This window comes from Hyperoodon ampullatus (genome assembly GCF_949752795.1).
Source record: "Hyperoodon ampullatus genome assembly, chromosome: 6".
Taxonomy (NCBI): domain Eukaryota; kingdom Metazoa; phylum Chordata; class Mammalia; order Artiodactyla; family Ziphiidae; genus Hyperoodon; species Hyperoodon ampullatus.
The window spans coordinates 103,248,381-103,274,436 of record NC_136919.1 but is presented as its reverse complement, the minus strand read 5'-3'; the positions used below and the strand labels follow the sequence as shown (position 1 = coordinate 103,274,436).

At 40.4% G+C, this 26,056-nt stretch overlaps 1 pseudogene across 1 annotated transcript in view; it reads right to left on the bottom strand.

The window, feature by feature from the left end:
* Positions 1-14,111: 14,111 nt before the first annotated feature.
* Positions 14,112-26,056, bottom strand: part of LOC307054863 (centrosomal protein of 78 kDa-like) — a 34,761-nt pseudogene continuing 22,816 nt past the window's right edge. The window contains exons 10-14 of the transcript in view: positions 18,483-18,560; positions 16,832-16,998; positions 15,604-15,775; positions 15,234-15,281; positions 14,112-14,699 (exon numbers count right to left, since the gene is read on the bottom strand). The product of the transcript in view is annotated as a centrosomal protein of 78 kDa-like (transcript). The remainder of the gene's footprint in view (positions 14,700-15,233; positions 15,282-15,603; positions 15,776-16,831; positions 16,999-18,482; positions 18,561-26,056) is intronic.

Here is a 26,056-nt window from a genome sequence, read left to right as displayed (position 1 = left end):
AATGCTCCTGCTCTCCCTCACCCTAGGGCTTTAGCCACGCCCTCCCATGGCTCCCCCTCCCAGGGCTGGGGTCACATTATAGGCTCTGGGAGGAAGGACGACCCAGGAGAGAAGGGGAAAGATTCTTTACCTTTGCAGAAGTGAAACCAGGTCGTGAGTCCCCTCCAGTTCTTCCAGGCAATCTCTGCAAGCTGGAAATCAGGAGACTGGGTCATGGTGGTGAAGGCAGAGGCCTAAGAGTCTTTCAGGAGGCTGAGTACAATGGCCCTTTAAGGGAAATCTTTGGAGGATTAGACTCTGGAGCCCAAGTATCAGTGTCCAAGGCCACATGTCCCTGACAGTGATGGTAAGTCTCACTTGAAAAGGGTTTGTCCTTTGCAAAGTGCTTCCACGTTAATTAGGCTCTGTTAATTAGGCTCAGGCTCTGTTTCCTGAGGAATAAGCTCTGCCACTGGCATCCTCAGAGACCGTGAAGCTGGGCCCTCAGGATTAGGAGAGATGGAAGCTAATTCTCGGGTGGCGCAGGGCTGAATGGCAAAGGCTTTCCTTTCAAAGATCCACTTTTCTTCCTACTCCTGCTCCTCCCCTTCAGCTCTACTTGATGCTGAGAGATAAGAAAAAGTGAGGGGCGAACACCCAACTCTCACTGTCCTCTACCTAGGCAAGCTGTGTTCATGAACAACATGACTTTCTACATTTAACTAAAACTCTGTGGGGTTTTTTCCCTTTTACTTATTTTTAAAGTGGATAACAATATTTTCAGTTTTTCTTCTTTGAAGAGTGCAAAGAAGGTTTTTTTTGTTTTTTTTTGTTTGTTTGTTTGTTTTTTTGCGGTACGCGGGCCTCTCACTGTTGTGGCCTCTCCCGTTGCAGAGCACAGGCTCCGGACGCACAGGCCCAGCGGCCATGGCTCACAGGACCAGCCGTTCCGTGGCACGTGGGATCTTCCCAGACAGGGGCACGAACCTGCGTCCCCTGCATTGGCAGGGGGACTGTCAACCACTGTACCACCAGGGAAGCCCAAGAAGGACTTTTTAAGTTTTAATCACCATAGATTTCTTCTGTCACTGTTCCTCTGATCAAGAAACACACACATTCTCAGACCTAAATGCCCACGTGAGCTTTGTCAGATAGGATTCTGCTTCCCAAGGCCAGACCTCTAGTCCAGCCTCTTCTCTCAGGCTCTCAGGGGCTCAGCCCCAACACAGAGGAAGGTCTCACTTGTGACACCCGCTGTGGGTAGGTGGCTGGTGAACCAGGGCTCAGGGGTCAGCCTTCCTGCAGAGATTGAACTCTTAGTAATCCAGTCCTTGACCATTAGTCACTGCATTTGTGACTTGCCCTGGAGCCCTCTACCATACCTGAACTCCTGGTCTAAGATCTTAGGCTAGAAATCCTCATGCCCACTCTAACCCCTCTCTGGCCTGGCTTTTCCCTAGAAGGATGATGTTCTATACTTTTCTGAGAGTTCCCATCTCAGGAGTCTCTCTACGTGGTTTAGAAAAGTGGAAATAAGAATAAGAAAAAAAGAGATAATCTCTGCTGGGATTAAGCCAAAGGTTTCTTACCTTCCTGATGTTTCAATGTTTCCTAGGTCGTGCTAAGAATGGATTACTGTGGAAGCAGGGGAGTAACATTAGGAAGAGCCCCAGTCCACACAGGAACCCAAGGATGATATCAATCACCCAGGAAGTTGGGCTGGATCTCAGCCAGATAGCAACAATGTTTTTCAAAGAAAAGAGATTCTCCATCTTCTGAACTGCATTGCTGCCCTCAGGCAACAGAGCACTGGGAGTTCACTTGATGGCAGAACCCCAGGCCTGCGTCACAGAGCTGTGGCCTTGTCACTAAGGACTCCTGAGTGTGGGGGAGGGGCAATAAGAGAAATAGGCTGAATCACTGGCCCTCCTTCCCATCCAGACCCACAGACACTGTGAACCCTCCTGGGGCTTCCAGATCCCTCCTTCCAACTACTCTCATCCTGTCAGAGAGACCTTAGCCAATTTTCTGTTCATTCCATCTGGAACCTGGTTCCTTCAACCATTAGAGACCTTTACTTGAGGCCCACCAACTTGATAACTCTTGAACATCTTAAGCTGACCCTGGAAGACTGGCTGTTTCACAGACATTTTTACTCAGGATTTCCTTTGTCCTCAGCTCCAACTTTCCCACATCATGTTTGTGTCTTGTGTAAACCCAGGGATAGAACTTGAATTTCTTTTACACTTATTTAGTTTTGTGAATTTTGAATAGTGTATGTTTTGCCTCATTTTCTATCAGAGGGAACTAAACACAAACATTAAAATAATTTATTTTTCAAAATTCATAAGTATGAAAGAATTATAAATAGTTACGTAATAGGGAAGAACAAATCTGACTCCACATGAGATCTTTTTTACTTTAATCTTTATGCTTTGTTGCCCGAGCTAACTCTGTCCATCCCTGTGACCCAGGCTGGCTCTGCACTTTTTGTAAAACAATGTTGCCTAGAGCCTGAAATATACAGGATAGAATATTTCTAAGGCTCTGACTTTTAAGAGCCCATTCATGGAGATAAAAAGTTGCAGAACAGAGAATAATAATTGTTTTGTTGGCGGTTTACAGGAACACATGACCTGACCAGGATCTGACCCATCTGGCCAGCTGCTAGAACAAAGGATCCAACACCAAGATATTTGCAACAATTAACCATGCCCCTCCCTCACCTTGCCTTTAAAAAGGCTTTGCTGAAAGCCTTCAGGGAGTTTGGGGTTTTTCCTGGGCATGAGCCACGTGTCTTCTTGCATGGCACTGTGAAAACCTTTCTCTGCTCCAGACTCTGATGTTTCAGTATTTAGCCTCACTGTGCATCAGGCACACAGACTTGCATCTGGTAACAGTTAAACCTTCAAATGATATTTTTGTAAGTTTGTAGTGTTTATAATTCTGGAGTTAGTAAATCTTTAAACTGCACAAAAACTTTTGGGACACACTGCAAACACGCACACACACACATACTCATTTTCCTTAACCAATCTAGTACTTTCAAATCCAATAATCCATACTTTTCTACTTAAAAAAAATCTTTCATATGTTGTCTCAACCCAACTTCTTAGTTTGCAACGATAAGACAGTCCCCACTCTCCAGATAAATTTTGAAATATGTGGTCTTAATCCATTAGGGCTGCTATAACAATATACCATAGACTGGGTAGATTAAAAACAACAGACATTTATTATCACAGTTCTGGAGGCTGGGAAGCCCAAGATCAAGTCACCAGTATGGCCACCTTGTAGTGAGAGCTCTCTTCTTGGTTCACAGCTGGAGCCTTCTCTCTGTATCCTCATATGATGGGAGGAGGCTAGAGATATCTCTGGAGTCTCTTTTATAAGGCACTAATCCCATTCATGAAAGCTCATAAGCACTTTTGCATGGCCCCGCCTCCTATCTTTAAGAGGTAGGATTTCAACATGTAAATTTTGACAGAACATTAACATTCAGACATGTGCACTCATTCTATACCCGGAAGCTAGGAATGGGTTAGGGGGAGCCAAGGTCCTGACCCTAAAGGGCTGTAGGGTGAAGAGTAGGACTAGGGGTCAAACCCTTGGGGCTGAGCCAGGTCTTGAGCAGCCTCTTCAGATATTCCTAGTGTGTTATGTATGTATTCTCTTTTCTGAGTGTGCCTTGCCTTTCCTGCCCCATCCTCCCAGGCCCCTGAAGCTTCAAGTCCAGCCTGAACCATATAAAAAGGGAGCTTTGAGTCTTACACAAAATTCCCTTATGACACCGCTTCCTATCCCTTAGCAGTAACACAAGATTCACTGAAGGATTCACATGGTAAATATGTCTTAATGCCCCATGAGGGCTTTAAAATAATGTGTATTCTCTGCTTGTTGGTCATAATTTTATACAGTTTTAGTGGGAACGTGGGCATGTGAGTTTATTTGGCTATATTGCCATGAATGTGCACTTTCACAAACATATCTCCTACATCTACTATTTTTCCTACAGTCTTTTCCTCCCATATGATATTCTCACCTTAATTCAACCTTTTATCAAAATTTAGACTTAGGTCTGTCACCATGTGGACATGCTCTGTAACAAAATAGCTTCAACCGAGGAGGTCAGTGGAAGGCCTGGACTAGCTATCTTGGTTCCATGATAGTAAGCAAAGGATCGCAAACTACCATGTTAAGCTTTAACACAAAGCAAAGTTTATTTAAGCATAGGTACACTCTCAGAGAGGGAGAGAGAGAAGGAGAGAGAAAGAGCAGGCCATTTCTGAGAACAGGCTATTTCAGCGAAGTGAAGCAAGCCCAAAGCAAAGTATATCGAAGCAAAGGTACACTCTCGGGGTGGGGGGGGATGGGTGTACTCTTTCTGCAAATTGAAAGCAGCATTCCTATAAAGGCTTACGAGCGCTTTTAAGGAGCATTTTGCAGAGAGGCGGGGGTGAGCGACAAGGATCATTATTTGATTGACAGTCCTGAGCTATGTAACAAGTTTTCTGCTGCGCATGCTCTCATCCTTGAATCCCCAAGAAATGCCTACTGGGTGGGGGGAGGGGCAAAACCACATGTAATTTAGTGTAATTATGGTCTAATGAGTTTGGATTTACTATAGGTTATACGCCTGTCTGGTCTCGGCATGCACAGCCTGGAGAAGTCCCCTTGTGTTACTGTGCCTCTCTTTATCAGGATAAGCTGCCCACCACCCGACCACAGTTTCTCCCATTCTGGGTGGAGTCAAGGGAGAGTCCCCAGATGGCTGGGTGTGACTCAATTTCTTCTTCTTGTCTTTCTCACCACTGTCACCTCCTTGCTGCTAATGTCTGACTAACTACCTAACAGGTCTTCTTTGCATTCATATTTGCTCTCTAAATTTTCTCTATTACTTTATTTTCAATATGTTTTGTTTGATGGGTTTTTTTTTTTGAAATTTAAAAATCTTATGATCACATTTACCTTGATTTATTTAATTATTGTTCTACTGTTATTGATTTCTGCCATCTTATTTTATGCTTTATTTTCTACATTTTCTTTATTGTTTCTTTTTTTCCCTTCTTTGGAATCTTCCATTTTACAGGTCAAGGGTACTTATGTTTGTTTGACATTTGGGAATTTTTAATATTGTAATGGTTTTATATCTTGAATTATGTTAATTTTCTCCTCAATTTCTTACCCGTGGATGAAAAATGTTCCCTGCCATATCAGTACACAAAGGATGTTGCAGTCATCAAGTCAGACGTCAAAGCAGGAACCCTCAACTGTGCACGTTGAGGGGATTCGGGATGGAGAAAAACAGGGTACTGATTCTAGAGTTAAGGTGCATATCAAAGGAATGATTTCACGGAGCCCAGATTCTTTCATCTTCTCATACATAGAAAAGTGCTAAAGTTCTTAACTTGAGATGTCTAGTTTTCTTTAATTAATAGTAATCTTTTGATGTTCTGACTACCTGGTTTTTGTTGACTCCTCCCTTAGGTCTTCTGAGCAGTTCCTCAGAGTGATCTGACAGGCTGTGTTCTGGGCTTAAGTCCTCAGAAAATCTGCCAAATAAAACATAATTCTCCTTTTGGGTTGTGCATAGTTTTCAGTCAGCAGTCTTGGCAACCAATGAAGGGGCCCAGAGCAGACTTTTCTTCTTTGCCTGAACTCTATGAGGATCCAGAGTCCTGGCACCAGCAGAGGCTTCTTGGGCCTGTCCGCTTTCTCAGAGAGTCCGGACGAATTTGGGTGAGTATCTCCTGGTTCTTGGATCTCCAGTTTTGGTTGATGATCCTAAGTTTTATTCAGTGGTGTTCAACTCTTCTCTTGAGTAGTAGGTTATCCTTGAAACTTGGTTTCAAGAAGAGGTACCTGGGTCATCCTCAGTGAAAGACACTGGGAAGATTTTTACTCAGTTTAAACACTGAGAGCTTAACCTCGGTAGAAAAACACTGGGAAGACTTTTGCTCAAGTGGGTTAGCCTCATTTAAAAGACACTGGGAAGATCTTGCTCAGTTTAGACACTGCGTGGTTTATCCTCAGCTGAAAGACTGGGGAGACTTTGCTCAGGTGAAAGACACTGAGTAAAAGTGGGACTGGGTAATTAGGTGGAAGACTAACCTGTCTTCCTTGAATTGGCTACTTTAATAGAGTTTGTCAAAATAAAAGTGATCTTCACAAATTGAACTCAGAATGGGGAACTTAGCTTTCAATACAAAAGAAAAAGGAACAACAACAGATTTCCAGCCTCCAACGGATATCCTGGCCAGGTTTATGTACATACAAAATTTACATTTACAAGTGCTTACTTTCTTGGGACTTAAAGAAAATCTTGCCCTAAAAATGACTAAGATAGGACTCTTTTATTGCATATGCAGTTAAGTTAAAAAAAGCTGGCTTGATAAAAACATCTTTTCAGAATTCTGACTTCAAAAAAACAAAAGGCTTTCTAGGGGAAACTTCCATTTCTCTTCCTGTGTCTTTGAAATGTTAAGTGTTCTGATATTCTTCAGTGTGTGTGTGTGTGTTTTGAGAACTTGGTCACTACCACCCAAAAGTACTTATATGGTGTACATTTGCCAATTTCCTCGCTTCCATTATGAAAGGAGTTCCCTATTCCTAAGAAAATGGACCTATGTCCGACTGACACAGAAGATGGAGATTTATCCCAGTGCATTTATATATGTATATCTATTAAATTTATGTATATATATATAATGCCTAATGGAAACATCTCAGATGTTCTATTTGGTATTTTTCTTTAATTTTACTTATAAAATTGTGACCATTTTTTAACTCAAAAGAGGAGAACCTTAAAAATTAATTAAGAAGACATCCTCAGTAGTCTAAGGTTCAGAGTGACTTGGCAGAGAAAATTGCTGAATGGTTAGATAATAGTGCTGGTATGCTTGGCTATTGTAACACTTTACATTTGAGTTTCTCTTCCTTGAAATTACAAGAACTATATGACTCAAGAGAAAGATAATTAGGAATATTCTGCTTGCTTTTTTTTTTTTTTTTTTGGTTGCAGTACGCGGGCCTCTCACTGCTGCGGCCTCTCCCGTTGCGGAGCACAGGCTCCGGACGCGCAGGCCCAGCGGCCATGGCCCACGGGCCCAGCCGCTCCGCGGCATGTGGAATCCTCCCGGACCGGGACACAAACCCGTGTCCCCTGCATCGGCAGGCGGACTCCCAACCACTGTGCCACCAGGGAAGCCCCTCTGCTTGCTTTTTATATAGCCTATTGAAGAACATTTTAATTATTTGGAGGTCATAGGAAGGAACCTTCATGATCTAAGTTTTGAACAAGTAGTGTTGAAACACAAAGCTATGACTTAAAAAGGAAATTTGAAATGACCTATTTCTTTTGGCATCTCAATCCAGATATCTGTCAGTAAAATGAGTCACTTTTCAGTCAAATGGGTGGTCAGCAATATAATTTTTTATTGGGAAGCTGAAAGACACCATTGCCAAGCAGAGCATCTGCAGTGTTCACATCTATATTTGAGCATCTTTCGTTTTCCCAAGGGGTGCAAGTGAAGAGAAGGCAGAGAAATGCACTTGAATAAAGCTTTTCAAGATGGATAGAACAGAGAGCATTCCCAGAGGCAGGTCAAGTTCAACCCAAGAACAACTCTCTCAGTGCTTTCACAACTAGGTAAAATACAAGACCAGTAGTAACTCAGCTCTCAAATCAGTGCTGAAATCCAGCAGAAGGTTAATATTGATACGGTTAACATACATCAAATAGGATTACTGAATTTTCTGAAGCCAACTGAACTCCCAGGATTGTTTGGTTTCAAAGGCTGTTGGGCTCAAGACGCATTTGGTTTTAAATAATCCTTCATAAAATGTTCAGCTTTCAGTCTAATATGATTGAAACCCAGCTTGAGTGTGTCTTATAATACACTGGACTGGAAAGACTATGGGCATTGAATTATTCAAAACATGGCAGGCGAAGGAGTGATATGTGGGGAGGATGTGATCATAGAAATGAGTGAGACTTGATATGTCTTGTTATCTCATTTGATTTACCTGTTAGAACTCTTCCAAATATTAGAGGAAAGAAATCAATATCAATTTTCACCTGTCACGTTCCACACTTCAATGATTAATGAATGTCAAATTTGACCACACTTTTCTGTACCACCTGCTCTGAAATAATATTTCTGGGCCTTTATTAAAAATGTAAAATTTTCATTGAATTGCCAAATATGATCCTGCAGTGGCTAATTCAGCTTGTTTTATTAGTAAGCAAGTTCTGATGAGTAATACTAATTTAATAAGCCTGCATGTGAGGTTAAAGTGTAAACTATTCCTGCCGAAGGTGATGAGATATGACTGTGATGTGGTGGTAGGGCACTCACCTTCCTGAACGAACCCTGCGAGCACACAGTTCTTGGGAGAAACCAGTACTGCATATAGTAGCAAATCTGATATAATTTTACATGTCTCCTGTAGCAGTGGAATGCACACACATACAAACATGATCATGGGTGAAAAAACACACATGCGCACCTTAGAGGCTTACATTTATTTCTGAATATAGCTCTCCAGAAAGAAAAAGCTTTACTGATGATTTGTATTTTTATAGTTTATTGTTTTATCCATACTAAAACACTTCATGAAATCACTTCCTGTTTTGTTGTCCATGGAATCCTTTCAATTTTGAGACGCTAAATATAAATCGAAATAATGATTATAGTCCTTGGCCATGAAAGACTAAGTTACAGAGAACCCGGTGACTGGAGGCCAGAGCTGCCACGGAATTATTCTCTGCTCCAGAGACCATCAGAATATCACTGTGTACCCACTTAAGGATAGAATGCTGCTATTGAGAAACGAGCTCTCTTTTATTTCTACTAAAAGGAGAGAACAGTAGGGGACCTTGGCTGCGCGAGTGTATGAGACTTTCTCTGTTTTGTACAATAAGCCAAAAACAATACATGAAATAGCCTCACGCCTTTTGTCTTTTGTACCCAGCTCCTTCCTGTATTGCTCCTGATCAATTACACTTATATCAACAAGAGTTGCTTGAACATTTTGACAGTTATGTTCCCCATACCCTGAAGCATTTTTAAAGGGTTACTGAGATAAAGCTATTTCAAAAATACTCCCTCCAAATTTTTTCAGGGTGGCATCAATGAAAGTAACATAGAGGAAAAAAACTTGAGTTCCTGGCCTACCACTCTAAGGCCAGGCAAGCATAAACCTTCATAGCAAAACCTAAGTTTGCTCCCAGTTGAGAATTTGGTTTCCACGGTCTTATATAAAAAGTATATGGAGACTTTAATTCCCTATAAGCCCTTTCCAAAGAGTGAATACAGTTCATCATTCGTAAGAGATGATGAAAGTTACAATTTTGTTGAATAGGTGGAATATATATTACATATAATATACATATTTATTTTTTATATATATATATATATAATATAAAGTTACTATTCAGAGTCCTAAAACGTGGATTTTTCTTACTTACCAAGAATGAACAGTAACTTGATCTCTAAACAATAAAGCACCTGGTCATAACAGAATCATAACAAATATTTGATATCAGAATGAATTCACTGTTCAGGTGTAAAGAGGGAATAGCTTCAGTTTTCCTCTTTCGTGCACCCCATTATTGCATCCTGGACAGAGGGGATTTTCTTGATTTTAATCTAAAGGAGAAATGGTCACTTTTGTTGAGATGGAAATTGACAACCTCAGTAGGCAGAGGCACTGTTTTTATTTGGCTGAATTCATGTTTCTAGTGATAATTCAAGGCGTAATAGGGTTTTCTCAGCCACTCCAAAATCTGAAAATGATAAGCATCTCACCAGAGTTTCAGGATGGCCCATTACCTATTCTGTGGAAAGATATTCAAAATACCATGCTTCATCAATGTCTTCTTTGACTTATTAATGAATGGACAACTACAAGACAGTGTCTTATCCTTGCTTCAAAAAAATAAAAACAAAAAACCCCCACAAACACAAAAAAACTGTTAACAATGAAAACTTATTATGCCAGGCCTTAGTATGGCCTGACTTGGAAATTTAGTTTCAGAGGCTTTTGTGAATATACCAAGGAAAGAGGACCTAGGTGTATCTTATTCCACAGGCCGCCAATAAATATTTGCTTAACGGACAAAAAATTAATATATAGTATAGGAGAGAACCTGACAGATGCTTAACATTATTGAGTGATAGCAATGCCCAAACTCATCTGTGATCAAACACTATGAAAGTATCCTCCTAAGGATAAACTTATTACAAATAAGAAGTGAAAATTCAATTATGCAGATACTTTCAGTGTCAGTTCTGATATGCAAAAAGCATGGAAGTTGTCACTGTATCTTGTCCTTACAAGATAATGCTGTACAAAATGAAAATCAGTGACTTTTCTCAGACGTGATTAATAAAACATGTAACTATGAAAGAATTTTCAAACGGTAATTATGTATGTGTCTCTGAAAAATCTGTGTCAAAGAGGCTATCAGTATAAACTTATTTAACTTCTATCTCTTCTTACCTTTATTTCCTCCCAAACTTACCAGTATCCATCCAGCTCGAAGGATACAAGTGATTTTTATATACTGTGCAAGGTTTTTTTTCTTATTCATATGTCCATGTTTCCCCAGTTCTCTAAATTATTATCTACATCTTCAGGATCTCCTTTACTGGTTCCTTCATTTCAACATATAAAATATAAGTCCTTCTCATTCTAAAAAATTATTTTTTGCTAATTATTTTCTCTTTTCATCCAAACTCCTTGAGAGTAGCCTATTCCCACTGTCCTCACTAGCCCCGCCTGGCCCCGACAGGCAGCCCTACACCCTCAGTTTATTGCCATCTGGCTTTTTGTCCACCACTTCACTGAACTGCTCTAAGGTCACTGGGGACCTAACTGCCCAAATCCAATGGACACTCACATTCTCTGAAGGATGACGCTGTCATCTACTTCCTCCTTCTTGAAACTCTATCACCTCTCTCCTTCCCAGAATTCTTTCTCTGCTTATTACTTAAACGTTGTCAGTACTCACAATTCTCTGAAATCTCATCCATTTTCATGATTTTAATGACTGCTGATGATATGTGCTGATGACATTCAAATTTTTATCTTTCCATGTCTTCACGTGCATGTCCAGTTATCTACCAGTTTGTCTTCTGAATTCTACAGGTGCTTTCAAATTCTACATGTCCAGAACTAAAGTCTTTTCCCCACTTCAGTTCTTTATCCCCTACTTCCAAACTCAATGATACCACCACCCAACCTTAGTCACACAGATGGGGGTTCAGCCTCCGCCTCCTACTTCTTCCTTACTTCCCAAGGTCAAGTCTTGCTGGTAATTTCCTAAATACAATTAGAACTTATTTCCTCCCTTCATCTATACCTTATTTCAGACCCCTTTCTTCTTGCTATTACCTGGTCTAGAAGTTACGAAATTGCTGTTTGGTGGAACCAGTTGTTAGACCTTCTATTAAAAAAGGACTCTAGGGTCAAATAGCTTTGAGGATGGCTGTGTACCATACGCCTGCTGTGACGATCCAGAATGAACATTAGCCTACAGCGGCCCCGAGAAGCTGTACAGTAAAGAAACCTGATTAACTTTATTTAAGCCAGGTTCTCCCTTCTGCCGGCCTATAAACCTTTCAGTAGGGACAGGAGAGGAGGTGGCAGCGTGAAAATCCACTTGAAAATATAAAGCACTGCTCCTCAGAAGAGTGGGGCATAATTATCTCCAGGCTTCTTCAGATTCCTCATCCATACTGACGTCAGTGGTCTAAAATGCCACCTGAACTTGTCCTTTCCATTCTTAGCTATTTTCTGAGGAAACCAGCTCCACGCACATGGATGGTTAAGACCTGCTCTCCTCCTCCTCGCTGCCTCCTTTAGGGGCACTTGCCGCTGCCTGGGGACACTGCACGGATCCTCCAGAGCCTGTGCCTGTGGCTCTGTAACACACCCCTCGCACACTCACGGCTCTGGACTTCCGCTGTCCACTCTGCCTTGAGTATCCTTGCCTTTCACCGGCTGACTCACCAGTTTCTCACGAGTCCTTTAAGACTTAGCTTAGGGACTGCCTCTTTAGATGACTTTTCTTTGCCTCACAGCTCCCCCTCTTCTTCCACAAACACTGACTAAACGCCCTGAATATGCCCGTCACAGCAGGTCACGTGTAGGATGAGACATCTGCTGTGCGTCTTCCCCTCTCACTCCACTGCTGAAGGGCCAACACTACATCTTGCTCATTGTTTCACTCCTCTAACACTCAACCCATGACTAATGAACTAACTAGTACTGTAGTAGCCCTCTTAGGAACAATCAGGCAGGACCTTCTACAAGAAATCTGACACTCCAGCTTTTCTCTGATCTCACCTTTCACTCTGATTGAACTAAAGACTTATCTGTACATGTTTTACTAGGGAGACATAATTTAATCCAGAGATGTGTCATCACATACTCTCACATACTGCCATTTAAAAATTCTGCTCACGATGGGGGAAGGAGACAGGTGTGCTTTCTGACAGCCCCACTGTTTTTGCACTTCTAGTGGTCACTGGCTTCTCTCTCAGTGCCTTCCTTAAACCCTTCTTCTCTTAACAAGGAAACAGGATAACAAAGTAATTAAGAGCCTGGTTACAGCCTATGTGTGAACAGAAACATAACCAAGGACATAGAGAATAGACTGGCGGTTGCCAAGGAGGAGGGGGTGGGAGAGGGTTGGATTGGGAGTTTGGGATTAGCAGATGCAAACTGGTGTATATACAGGATGGATAAACAAAAAGGTCCTACATGGGACTTCCCTGGTGGCGCAGTGGTTAAGAATATGCCTGCCAATGCAGGGGACATGGGTTCAAGCCCTGGTCCGGGAAGATCCCACATGCCAGAGAGCAACTAAGCCGGATGTCACAACTACTGAAGTCCAGGCACCTAGAGCCCGTGCTCTGCAACAAGAGAAGCCACCACAATGAGAAGCATGTGCACCTCAACTAGAGGAAGCCCGCGTGCAGCAACAAAGGCCAAACACAGCCAAAAATAAATACATACATACATACATACATACATTTATTTTAAAAAAGTGCATGTATTTAAAAAAACCCCAAAAAGGTCCTACTGTAGAGCACAGGGAACTATATTCTATATCCTGTGATAAACCGTAATGGAAAAGAATGTACATAAATGTGTAACTGAGTCACTTTCCTGTACAGCAGTAATTAACACAACACTGTAATTCAAGTGTATGTCAATAAAAAATAAAATTTTAAAAAATTGCCAGAAAAATAGTCACATAAGGGGAACTTCCCTGGTGGTCCAGGAGTTAAGACTTCGCCTTCCAATGGAGGGGGTGAGGGTTCAATCCCTGGTCGGGGAGCTAAGATCCCACATGCCTTGAGGCCAAAAACCCAAAATATAAGACAGAAGCAATACTGTAACAAATGCAATAAACACTTTAAAAATGGTTGACATCAGAAAAAATCTTTAAAGAAAAAATTCACATAAATCAGAAACAAATGAAAGATAATAAAGTCCATACATTAAAAAAAAAAAAAAGAGCATGGGTTCGGGTCACATTGCAACTTCCCACTTACTTATAGCTGTGTAATTATGGGCAACTCACATAATGTCTACTCAGACTGTTCATCTATAAAATGGGGATGGTAAGAGTTCCCTACCTCAGAGCGTTGCTGTAATCCATAAACACGGTTAAGTGACTTGGTAAATGTTTGAGGCTCTCTGGTTATTGTGAATTAAAATATGTCAATGGCTTCTGGCCGTGTGATTTATAATAGTTTGATGTTTAACCAAATGGTAAGACTATTCCATTTATTATTCCCATCTCTTTTTAACCCTTAGCCTGCTTTGTTGTTTATGTTTTCTCCCACCACAGAGTGCTAGTTCCAGGAGAGTAAAGGCTTTATTTTGTTCACTGCTGAAAGCAACAGCACCCAGAAAAGTACTGTACATATGAAGCCCTCAGTAAACACTAGCTGAAAGAATGGTGCAAAGTGTTACAAGGAAAAGTACACCAAAACTTTCATTATAATAAAAAAGTATAGATAAAAAAATCTTTCTCTAATGGCTTCCAGTCAAGTAACTGAAAACACCATATGCTCTAATAAAAACATAAGTAGTTTATTAAAATTTGAAGGCAAAAACATAATTTTAAAAGATTTAGACCTATGTTAGGCGTGATAGAGTATGGATGCTTTCTTGAAATTCACAATCAGATCCAAGAGTATCACTTTCAGACTGTTCTAGTAGACTGAGTTTACTTTTAGTTGTCTTTGATGAAACAGTCACTATTCTACTCTCTTTCTTAACAGAAATGTGTTTTTTCAAAGACTCACTTTTAGTTGGTTTATTAACCAAAGAATTATTTTGCCCAATTCCTTTGCTTTTCTGCTTTACAGGTGAGTCAGAGCAGGAATGCAGGTCCTTCCCAGGTTGTTTCTTAGCAGAGTATTTTTTGGTATATTCACCTGCTTTGCTCATTTTCTCTGAAGAAGACCTGCTATTTCTAGATAATTCCTCTTCTTTTCTTTGACTTCCAGTTCCAGAAATGATGTCTGCTGAAGGAGAACATGTTCTAGCAATGAAATCTTCAAAAGACTCCTGCCGCTGCTCTGTGACTGGGACCCCCAGAGGTTGTCTTTGGAAGTTTCTAAGGCCTCCTGAGTAGATGCTGGGACACGGAAGGAGTCGAGAGGCAAAGGAATCCTAGCATCACCTGTAATTTTCTGAAAGTGGAGGGGAAGACAAAAGACAAGACAAAAATTCAGTGATGAACAAAGCCAACCATTAAAAAGTAGAGTTCAAAACTTCAATGTTACTCTGTAATCTTATTATTAACACAGTCAATTGATTAATCAGAAGATTTCACAGCCGGTTTTTTTGTAATTATATCTTGCCAAGTGATTCTCAGCTTAACCTAGCTATATCCAAGGCTATGTCCGCTACGTTTTCAGACTTTGGTGATTGGGCTGGTTATTACCCATTTCCTTTCCCTCACTAAAAATAAAACCCTATTCTCTAAGATAATTAATTTCTTTTCTATCCTCCAGGCACATGTAAACCGTATATAGTTTGTAACCAGACTGTGTTCTCAAGCTGTCAGTTCCCAAGACCACTCTGAGATTGGTTGATGGGGGCTCCAAGTAAGGCTAGAGGAAAAGCTGACAGGTTTTCCCCTCTCATTCCCATAACCAGGTGATTCACTCTAATATGTTACCTATTAGCTATGTCTGGATGACTTATTTTAAAAATTATAGTATGTGTACCTTCATTAGTGTTCCTTCATTGTAAGCTGACTGCATACAAATAGAAACCTAGATAAAATATGAACAGAATAGACATTTATACAATTTAAAATCTGGAATATTTTCTCTAATATCTTCTTTCTTCATTAAGGATAGTTTGCTTTAACTCATAAATTTTCTAAAGAACTTCCAGTCTCCTTATTTACAAAAGTACAGTATCATGAAATGGGCACACATTTACTAATCTCAGATTTGGAAAGGATTCCAGAGTCTTCTAGCTCCCAAGCATGTGAACTATTAGAGACTGATCATTATTGTTTTCTCCCTGACTTGGTCATTTCCTTTTTGCTAATCACTCTTAGAATCATTAAGTGCTGTTCTGTCCATTTACTTGGATATTTTGCATTTGTTATGGGGCACCCTGTTTTGATTCCGATTTTCCTTCTTCAAGTGCCTTCTTTTCTTCTTTAGGTGGACTACTAACAGTAGAATTCATCTGGGGACGACCTAGTAAATGAAAATCTGACTGATCTATACCAGCCATTGTGGCCAACTGCCCAAGCCTAGACGAGAGGAGGAAAGGAGAAAAGACAAAGGTTATTACAATCACAGAAGAGCAGTTTAGATTTCCCCAGACCTACAATCATGAAATACTTCTAAAATCTTTTTTTTTTTTTTGCGGTACGCGGGCCTCTCACTCCTGTGCCCGGCCTCTCCCGTTGCGGAGCACAGGCTCCAGACGCGCAGGCTCAGCGGCCATGGCTCACGGGCCCAGCCGCTCCGCACCATGCGGGATCCTCCCAGACCGGGGCACGAACCTGTAGCCCCTGCATCGGCAGGCGGACTCTCAACCACTCCGCCACCAGGGAAGCCCTACTTCTAAAATCTTAAAAGCCAACATCCTACTCCAGACTACAAGCCTCTCTCTCCCCCACATCCTCAGCCCTTTCCAGATTCATCCTCTAGGACACATCCCACTGTCTCACTAGCAGCTTCAATAGGTACCATGCACCCTGTCCACTGCCTGTCACACCTCCATTCCCACACTTCTTTACCACCTTTCCTCCAGTTTCCAAGAATGTGTTTGTTCCTTCCTTCCCAACACCAACACCAATTCATTCACTGACAAAACACCACTCCATCAACTATCAATCTCCACTTCCCTCTTTCAGCAAAATTGCTCCCGGTTGAGAACCACTGACCTATATCTCCCCTGCAGATTAATAAACATTTTTATGTCTAAGGCAAAGATAACTTTAATTCAAACTTATCAAACAAGCAAAATAAGTGATAGATAGGAAAATTCTTATGCATTCCCGAATATTTTCAATGAAAACTGCCTTTAATTTAGTCTTTACAAAACAACCATACCTACTAATTACTACTCTGTCTACAGGTTACTCTTTTATAATGGGCTCCCCACTCTACCAAAGCAGGCTTCCCTATTTGCATTTCTTAAAAAATTTAATTCCTCATTTTAAAACGTCAACCATATTACCTACAATTACACTAAATTTGGCTAAATATAGCCACGTAAGTGATGAAAATTGCTCCAGTTCCTCAGCAAACTACCATTATAGTCGCAAAGAGAAGAATGCCATGAAGAGAAATGAACTAACCCAGCATCTTTAAGGAGAACCAGGAAAGCATGGAACTTCTGAAAAGAATTCTCAGTGCTGCCCAAAACACCTTCATCATCCAGGATCATGCTTGTCAATGAGTGGGCATGAAGGGCTTCAGACAAAGAGAAAGTTGTGTTTCTTAACTGGGCATTTTCATGTTCCAGCTATACAAGAAGACTGAAAACGTCTGACATGATTTTTTCTCATTGTCATCAAAAGTAGTCTTGCCTTGGGCTTCCCTGGTGGCGCAGTGGTTGCGAGTCCGCCTGCCGATGCAGGGGACACGGGTTCGTGCCCCAGTCCGGGAAGATCCCACATGCTGCGTAGCGGCTGGGCCCATGAGCCATGGCCGCTGAGCCTGTGCGTCCGGAGCCTGTGCTCCGCAACGGGAGAGGCCACAACAGTGAGAGGCTCACATACCGCAAAAAAAAACCCCAAAAAACAAACAAACAAACAGAAAGTAGTCTTGCCTAGTTTCAAGGAACAAAACTAAAACACTCAAAATGTAATTAATTTATAATAAATGTAACCCTCCGCCAGTAAAGACAGAGACCATGTCACATAATAACCAAAACCCACAGGCACCCAACAAAGTTTCCTATATAACACTTAGGTGGTATATACATAAACCAAAGTTACCGTTTTATTAATGATCTTTCACAAAAGATCACATTTCTAACTGGTTCAATTCATAATGGAGCCTCATTCCACATTAGAAAATTACCTGCTTTAAGTTTCCCTTAAATTAGAAAATGAATTATAGAATCTGATTTGAACAAAACATATTACTACTCTGCTGAATGTTAAGAATTAACTTTAGTGAGTAAAATATCTAATGCTTACGTTTAAAAGTCCTAAGTCATACCCAACCCAATTTATTAAATGTACGATCACCAATATTTTCTTTGGCTTCTTGAAAATATTCACCCCCGTGCACTCTTCCCCTTCCGCTCATCATCTATGCACTTAAAACCCCCTGTAAGCTCAACTCTCGTATTTCTCAGAAAGGCCGTTAATGTTCATGATGCCCCTTTTGCCTTACATGAGCAGGTACTCAACATTTATTGAATGTGTGTCTGCCAATCCAATGGATGCACTTTCAAAAATTCCTCCCTACACTCACCCTGTGATAAATTATATTTAGATAGAACTTTTTAGATTATGCCCTGCTTTCATGCACATTACCTAATATAATTCTCATAGTATATATTTTTATCTTTCATTGCATTCTTAGAAGTTTTCCAATATCTTAAATTTATTTAAATGATTCACTTTCCTAATTCATTGCCAGGAGAGTCTCATCATGTCTTTTATGTTACTGTATATACAATATATGCACAGAAAGTGCCTTCTTGAATCAAAGAATCATGAACAGGAAATAAGCTAATGTCATATAAAAGCACACACACACACACACACACACACACACACACACACATACACAAAACCAGATTTTCACATCTTTAAAAACATGCTTTCTGGAATATAGATCATATGATCACTAAATACCAGTAAATGCAAAAGTCCATATGATACAACCAATTTGCAACATATTACAGTTTTAAAGCTTACAAAATATGTGTATATGGCTTAAAATCAAATCAAAATGAAACCAAAACACTCTCAAAAGCAGATGAAACGTGTTTACCTCACTGACTCGTCTATCAGCCTTCAGTCTTATTACTCTTTCCTCCTTTAACTGCTTTAGGCACTCCTCCAGGGTTTCCTAAGCAAACAGAGTCAATATTATAACTAATCCATAGTATAATATCCAAAAGCCTTTCCAGCTATTGGTCTCATCAGGATTTAGGGGCAGAGCCAGAAGTGAACTCAGATTTTAGTCTGCTACTGGTAATATCATACCATGCCAGTGAAATGAATGATCAAAATCTATCAAATTGGCAAAGATTTATTTAAATTCCACTCTTTCCAACATAAATTTGTGGCAGCCCACCATAAAAGGCATATGCATATAACATAGTAAGTCAGAAATAAGAAGTTACGACCAAGAAAGAAAAATTCTATTTTTATTTGTGGGTCTCTTTATAGCAGGAAGTCCTATTAACGAACCTGCTTAGCATACCTGAATTGCATAATTGCAGATTCAAAAGCATGTTTTAAAAAAGTAATCACTTTTAAAGCAATTTACAGTCAAGCGCTGTTCCTGGAGTTCCCTGGGTATTAAATAATCGAATCATCAAAACCCTAAGAGGGGGCTTCCCTACTGGCACAGTGGTTAAGAATCCGCCTGCCAGTGCAGGGGACACGGGTTCGAGCCCTAGTCCAGGAAGAACCCACATGCCGCAGAGCAACTAAGCCTGTGCGTCACGACTACTGAGCCTACGCTCTAGAACCCACGTGCCACAACTACTGAGGCCTGCGCGCCTAGAGCCTGCGCTCCACAATAAGAGAAGCCACCGCACCGCAACGAAGAGTAGCCCCCCGCTCGACGCAACTGGAGAAAGCTGGCGAGCAGCAACGAAGACCCAATGCAGCCAAAAATAAATTTATAAAACAAAAAACCCTACGAGGAAAGAACGATCACTAACTCCATGTTATTTTACAGATGAGGGAAACAGAGGCAGAGAAGTACAGTAAGTAGAGCAGCACAGCCAAGGTCACACCACTAAGTAGCAGAGCCACACTGTGGACTCAGGAAGCTGGCTGCCATTCCTGCTCACGGAGGTGGTAGTCTTCCCTTCACCAAGGTCACTGAAATAAAATGAACACTGATAAACTATCTTAGGAGTTTTAGGAACTAAGACACTTCGGTCCTTGAAGTGGGGACACTGCTTGCAATAGGCAGAATTCTGACAGAGCCCCCAAGATTACCACTTACTGAAGTACACAAACCTTCCACTTATCCAATCAAACTCTAAATGTAGGTGCTGTAGTGAAGGGATTTTGCACATGGAATTAAGGTTCAAAATCAGTTGATCTTTTAAGATAGGGAGATTATTTTAGGTGGATGTGGCCTACTCAGGCACCCCATGAAAAGGACCTGAACTCTTCCTGAATTGAAGTACAAAAGGGACAAGAGGGAGACTCTCCATTGCTGGCTCTGAAGAAGTCCAATGCTGCGGCAGGGAAGGCAAGCGAGAGGCCTCTAGGAGCTGAAACTCTCCCCCGACTGACAGCCAGCAAGGAAATGGGGACCTCTGTCCTGCAACTGCAGAATCTGAATTATGCCAACAAGCCGGAAGAAGCCTGTAGGCATTCTTTCCCAGAGCCTCTGGACGCTAACACAGACAGACTGACATCTTGATTTCAGCTCTGTGGCCCACACAAACTATGGTGAACATCCAACGTTTGGGGCTCAATATCTTACACTTAAATTTCACGTGCTTTAACACTCTCAGGAGGGAACCCACATGTTCCCGTGTGTATCTGAGCAGGAAGCCCAGTCACGCTGTGCCTGCACTTCTGACCTACAGAACTCTGAGCTAGTCAAATAGGTATTGTTTTCAGTCAGTAAGAGTGTAGTAAAAGAATTAATATTCTACTCAACCTCCAGGTTCGTGAACAAAATAAATGATTGTCATTGTTTTAGGCCACTGTTTTGGGGTGGTTTCTTATGCAGTGATAAACAATCATAATACCTATACTTATGAAAACAGTAAGGTATATTTATACATGTTAAGTGCTTTGAACAATCACTTAAAGAATGAGGAACTCTATTACCTGCCATCATTGGGAGAGGAGCTGGTATCACTTTCTGGAGAGTAGCTTTTGGTACCTAACAACAATCCTACATCAGGAGTTTACCCTCAGGAAATCAAAGATGTGGGCAAAGATTTATCTACCAACATGATGTCATAAGATTGTTTATAACCAAACCCTAGAAGAAAGCTAAGAGCCTCCGAATTGGGACTGGTTTAAATAAAAACAGCTCATCGTCTGAAGGAATGCGCTATGAAGCCACTAAGAATGACAAGAGGCCTCAACCAGAGTTAATGAATGGGCTTCAGGAGTGCTACATTCAAAATGTATCTGTGCGTTTTTCCTGGGAGATGATGCATAAGCTTCATCAAATTCTCTGATGTACAAGAGTAGTTAGTGACATGGCAAAATATTTCTGATACTTTTTTAAGACAAAAGAGCAGCTTAGGTGTGTGTACATGCAGAGGTGGCTTTTATTTCCTTCAAGAAGTTGTTCATTGTTTTCAAACATTTGCTCAAGGAACATATATTTCTATATTCAGAACATGTGTAAAAAATTGAGAGTTTAAGAACTTCAAATTCTTTAATGTTTCATTACTAAAGCCAGTCAAGTTTTCAATGGGGAAAAAGGGGAAAAAATTGCAAAATTCCTCTATTTTTAATATAATGGTTTAATCAATCTTCTAAAACTGATTTCAAAGAAATTCTAAACAAATAAACAAAAAACCAAAAAACCCTCAGCACGGTCAGAGGAAAGTAGACTAAAATTCCTGACTGATTCTAAATAGCACATCAAAGTGCAATTACATGCAACAGTTTCTCCCTCTAATGGAGGGAATTAGAACACAGTGTGAAATTTTTGTGAAAAAGTGTACCCTCCGCCTACAAAGTATTCAGAATTCATGTCCCTTACATGGAAACATGGAACCAAAAAAGTTAGAAAGTAAAATTGCTTGATATTCTATTACTGAAGTAAGACTAATGATAAGGCTTTGGAAGAATTTTCCTTCCTGCCATCTGCTCTCCTTCCTCCCTTCTGTACACCGGCTAGGGTGATTTTTCTGGGACAAAGCTCCCATCATATTGGATATCAAATTTTATGTTCAACTTTTCTCCATTTAACATTGAAATCAATCATTTCTCATATAATCAGGGGATTCATAACCTTGATTTTTTTGTGTGGGCTACAAAATATTCCACTGAGTGGGTTTACTGGTTAACCATTTTACACATTTAAATTCTTTCCAACTTTTCAATATTTTCAGACAAAATAACCGTTTTTATGCATGAAGGCTTTTTTCCATATTGAGAATAACATTCTTACAATACATCCATAAAAATGAGTTTGAGATCAAAGCAAATGAACATTTTTAAGGCTCTGAGGTACCTATCTCCAGACTTCTTTCCAAAAGATTTCTGGGGTTTTACACTGCCATCAGCGATGTGTCACTTGGTATATAACCTCTACTATAACTGTTGGCTTACTTCCTCACTTAGAGTGCAAGTTATTTGAAGATAGGGGGTGTATTTTATTAAGTGTTTATCCCCAGCACCTGTGCCTAGCACAACGTAGACGGTCAGTAAATAATTGCTTAATAAGGAAAATCCCTGCCACACACGTACATATAAGATGTACGTGTGTGAAAGACAGACTGTGTGTTTTTCTCTAACTGGATAGATGAAAACTTGTCATCTTCTTTAATGTGCAATTTTTTTGCTTATAATTAGTAATTAAATTTCTCTTTTAGATTATATTGTAAATATTCAGATTCTCTGAGGCAAATGGGCCTGGCACTACCCATTAGCTATATAACCTTGGACAAGTTCTATAACTCTAGGCCTCAACTTCCTCATCTATAAAATGGAGATAAGCTCCCATATTACAGAGCTCTTGTGAGAATTACATGAGTTAAAACACATATAAAATTAGAAGAGTGCTTGGTACACAGAATATGTGCAATTAATGCTGAATGAATGAACATGCGAATGCAAACAGTAGTGAAGGGCTTAAAATGAAACGGTCTCATCCCACTCCCACATCCAGCACTCAAGAAGCGACCGATTCTTTGCGCAGTTTTTAATTGTAAAATATGATATGTGTACTGAGAAGTGCACAGAACAAAACTGTCAATGTGACAAATAAAAAGAGAATACTTACATAAGCACTACTCGAATCTGAAAGTATTGATACTTGTCAGCATCGCAAAAACCCCCCATATCCTTTTCTCATCACAAGTTCCTTCCCTCTTCCCGGTTAAACACCAACCTCACTTCTTGACAGTCATTTCCTTTAACCTGCATGCATCCCTAACAAGAGTTTAGTTGTGTCAACATCTAACTTTATGTACAGGATCATAGTATATGAATTCTTTTCTATCTTATTTCTTTCTCTCAACATTGGTTTAAAAAATTCATCCACATTGCTGCCTGTAGCTCTAGTTCATTCAACTTTATTGCTGGATAGTTTTCCCACTGTACAAATACACATCATTTATTTAATTTTTGACTCTTAATGGACATTTGGTTTGTTTTCAGTTTGTGCTAATGCAAATCATGGACAGGAATTCTGCTGTACACATTATTCTGGTGCATTTACATAGGGCAGGGGTGAGGGTTGCTGGCTCACAGGCTATTTATATACCTTCAATTGATGGAGAGGGCTAAATGCTTTCCAAAGTAGTTGTGTCGATTTATACTCCAGTATAAACAGGGTAGAAGATTCCCATAGTACTTCAGGTCTACAATACCTGATACTACCAGACTTTTTATTTATGTATTTGCAATCTGATTGACATGTAGTTTCCTTGGTTTTGACTCACTTTTCACTTATTACTTAATGAAGTCGTACACTTTTCTGTGTTTACTGGCTGTATGGATTTCCTTTTTTATGAGGTTTACGTCAAATATTGTTATTTTTTATTATTTTATTATTATTATTTACTTTTGGCTGTATTGGGTCTTCGTTGCTGCATGCAGGTTTTCTCTAGTTGCGGCGAGCGGGGGCTACTCTTCATTGCGGTGGCTTCTCTTGTTATGAAGCACAGGATCTAGGCACACAGGCTTCAGTAGTTGTGGCACATGGGCTCAGTAGTTGTGGCTCACGGGCTCTAGAGCACAGGCTCCGTAGTTGTGGTGCACGGGCTTCGCTGCTCCGTGGCATGTGGGATCTTCCCGGACCAGGGCTCGAACCCGTGTCCCCTGCCTTGGGAGGCAGTTTCTTAACCACTGCGCCATCAGGGAGGTCCAACTATTGTTATTTTGAATTCTTCTCCATTTCCAAGTAATACTCTTCCATGACTATTTTCTCACTAAATTGGAGGCATTATCTGTTCAATTTCTAACTTACTAATAAGTAAGGGTTTAGTTCCTCCACACTCTTTCCTATGTCCACACTGCTCAGTAAAGTTATGTCATCATGAGTTATTCCACTGCTCATGATCTCTTTGACTTGTAGTGATATACTTAAAAACCTACACTGTTGATCAACTAGAAACTCTCTCAACATCACGCTTTGTAAAATGAGGACATTCATACCATCTTCCCTTTTTTCTACCTCCTGTCTACCTTCCAAACCTAGCTGTTACGTTGTCAAAGTTGAAATTTATATTCTGTTCTATGTGCAGTTAAGTCTTCTGTTATTTGAGAGTCAGTACGGAGTAAGGTTTAAGAGAACAGGCAGAGAGCCTAAACTCAAAGCCTCGATCCAACCTTAAATTAGGTACAGCCTGGGCAAGTTCCTTCCCTGTCTTAGCTTCCTGTTCTCAAAAGTGGGAATGATATTAGCACCAACCTCATAAGGCTATTCAGAGGATTAAATGAGTTAATATATGCAAAAACACTTAGAGCCTAATATATACTAAGTACATACCAGTACACAATACATTTCAGTACATACCAAGTTACTACTAATACATACTAAGTATAGTTTACTTTAGTTATTTGTGATTACATGCAAGTTGACAATAAAAGCTGCAAACCAAGACAGTATTGCCATTATTACAATGAAATTAATATTGCCCACTGCAGATGTACTGTGTCTCTGTGTATAGACTACACCTCGTTCCATACTGTGCCAGTGTCACTGCCCTTGTGCAGGGTGACCACATACCCCAAGCCGCCTTGGGCTGTTCCAGTTTATACCTGTTGTCCTGATGTTACAGCATCAGAGTGCCTCCTTACACTACTGAAGTGTAAGGAGTTTGGACAAGTTCTGGTTTGGACAACAAATTAGATAGGTGGTCATTACCCCTGTGTGTCACTGAAAAGGGGGACATCTATAGTGTCAAGTTGAAGTGGATTCTTCCCTTCCTCACCAATAGTAGGTTAAAAATCAACCATAGTTTAGTGTGCTTCAGGTTTATGTCTGTATAGCCTTTTCTCCTCTGGAGTTCAAGTTCCTTCTCCTCTTCCGCTCCCTCCTCCCTTCCAACAGTGCCTAACACCTAGTAAGTACAATATGCCTCAAGGTGTTTCTAAGCTCTCAATCACACAATCAATAGAAGCCTCTCCACTCTAGACTAGCTGCAATCTGCACTGAATCCCCTATTACCTTCCTTCTTGGTTTATTGCCTCATTTTGCTGGATTATTTCTATAAATAGCTTAAGGTGTAGCACAGGAGGTCAATTTTTCACATTTCTTTGGGTACAAAATATCTTCTTCAGCCTCCACTTATGACTCATAGTTTGGCTGGATACAAACCCCTAGGGTGAAAATTATGTGCCTGAGAAACTTTGGAGGTATCTTTCTAATGCCTTCCAGGATCCATGGTGCTCATGACAAGTATGATAAAGTCAGATTTTAACCTTTTTTTTTAGGTGACCAGTATTTTTCTCTCTGGAATGGATGTATCCTCTCAGTATTTTATTCTATTTTCATTTATTTTTTCAGTATTTTAAAGTTTCACAATGAAGGGTGCCTAGGTGTGAGTCTATTCTTGCTCATCTTGCATAACTATTTTCAATCTGAGGCCTGATGTCTACTTTCAGCTGTGGGGAATTTTGTTGCCCTTTGACAGCTTCCCTCCATTTTTTTTCTGGGTCTGGAGTTTCTAATAGTAACATGTGGGATCTCCCAGATGCAGCCTCTCTAACATATTTCTATCACATTTTCCATTGGGTCTTTCTTTTTTATATACTGAGAAATTTTTTAAATTCCTACTGAATTTATTTCAGCAACCATATTTTCATTTCCAGGAGAACTCTCTTGCTTTCTGACCATTCTCCTTTTCATTAATACCCTAGTCTTATTTTATAGTTGCTAGCTCTTTTTAAACCTCTCTCAGGATACTAATTAGGGTTTTTTCTTAAATTATTCTGTTCCCTAAAGTGTCCCTGGTCCTACTAGGATATGTTTGCACTCTTTCCCCCTCTCTCATGTTGTAAGCTTTACTCAACTAACAGGCAAATGACAGTTATTTTCTATTTAAGAATGAGCGCAGAAAGCTCCCTGAAGTCAACGATTGATTGGCTTCTTATGCAGGAAGAAGCGGGGAGTAACTGTAACAGGATCTCCCCCAAACACAGTTTTCTAGGGTGTAAAAACTCATACTAGCTGCCCCAGTT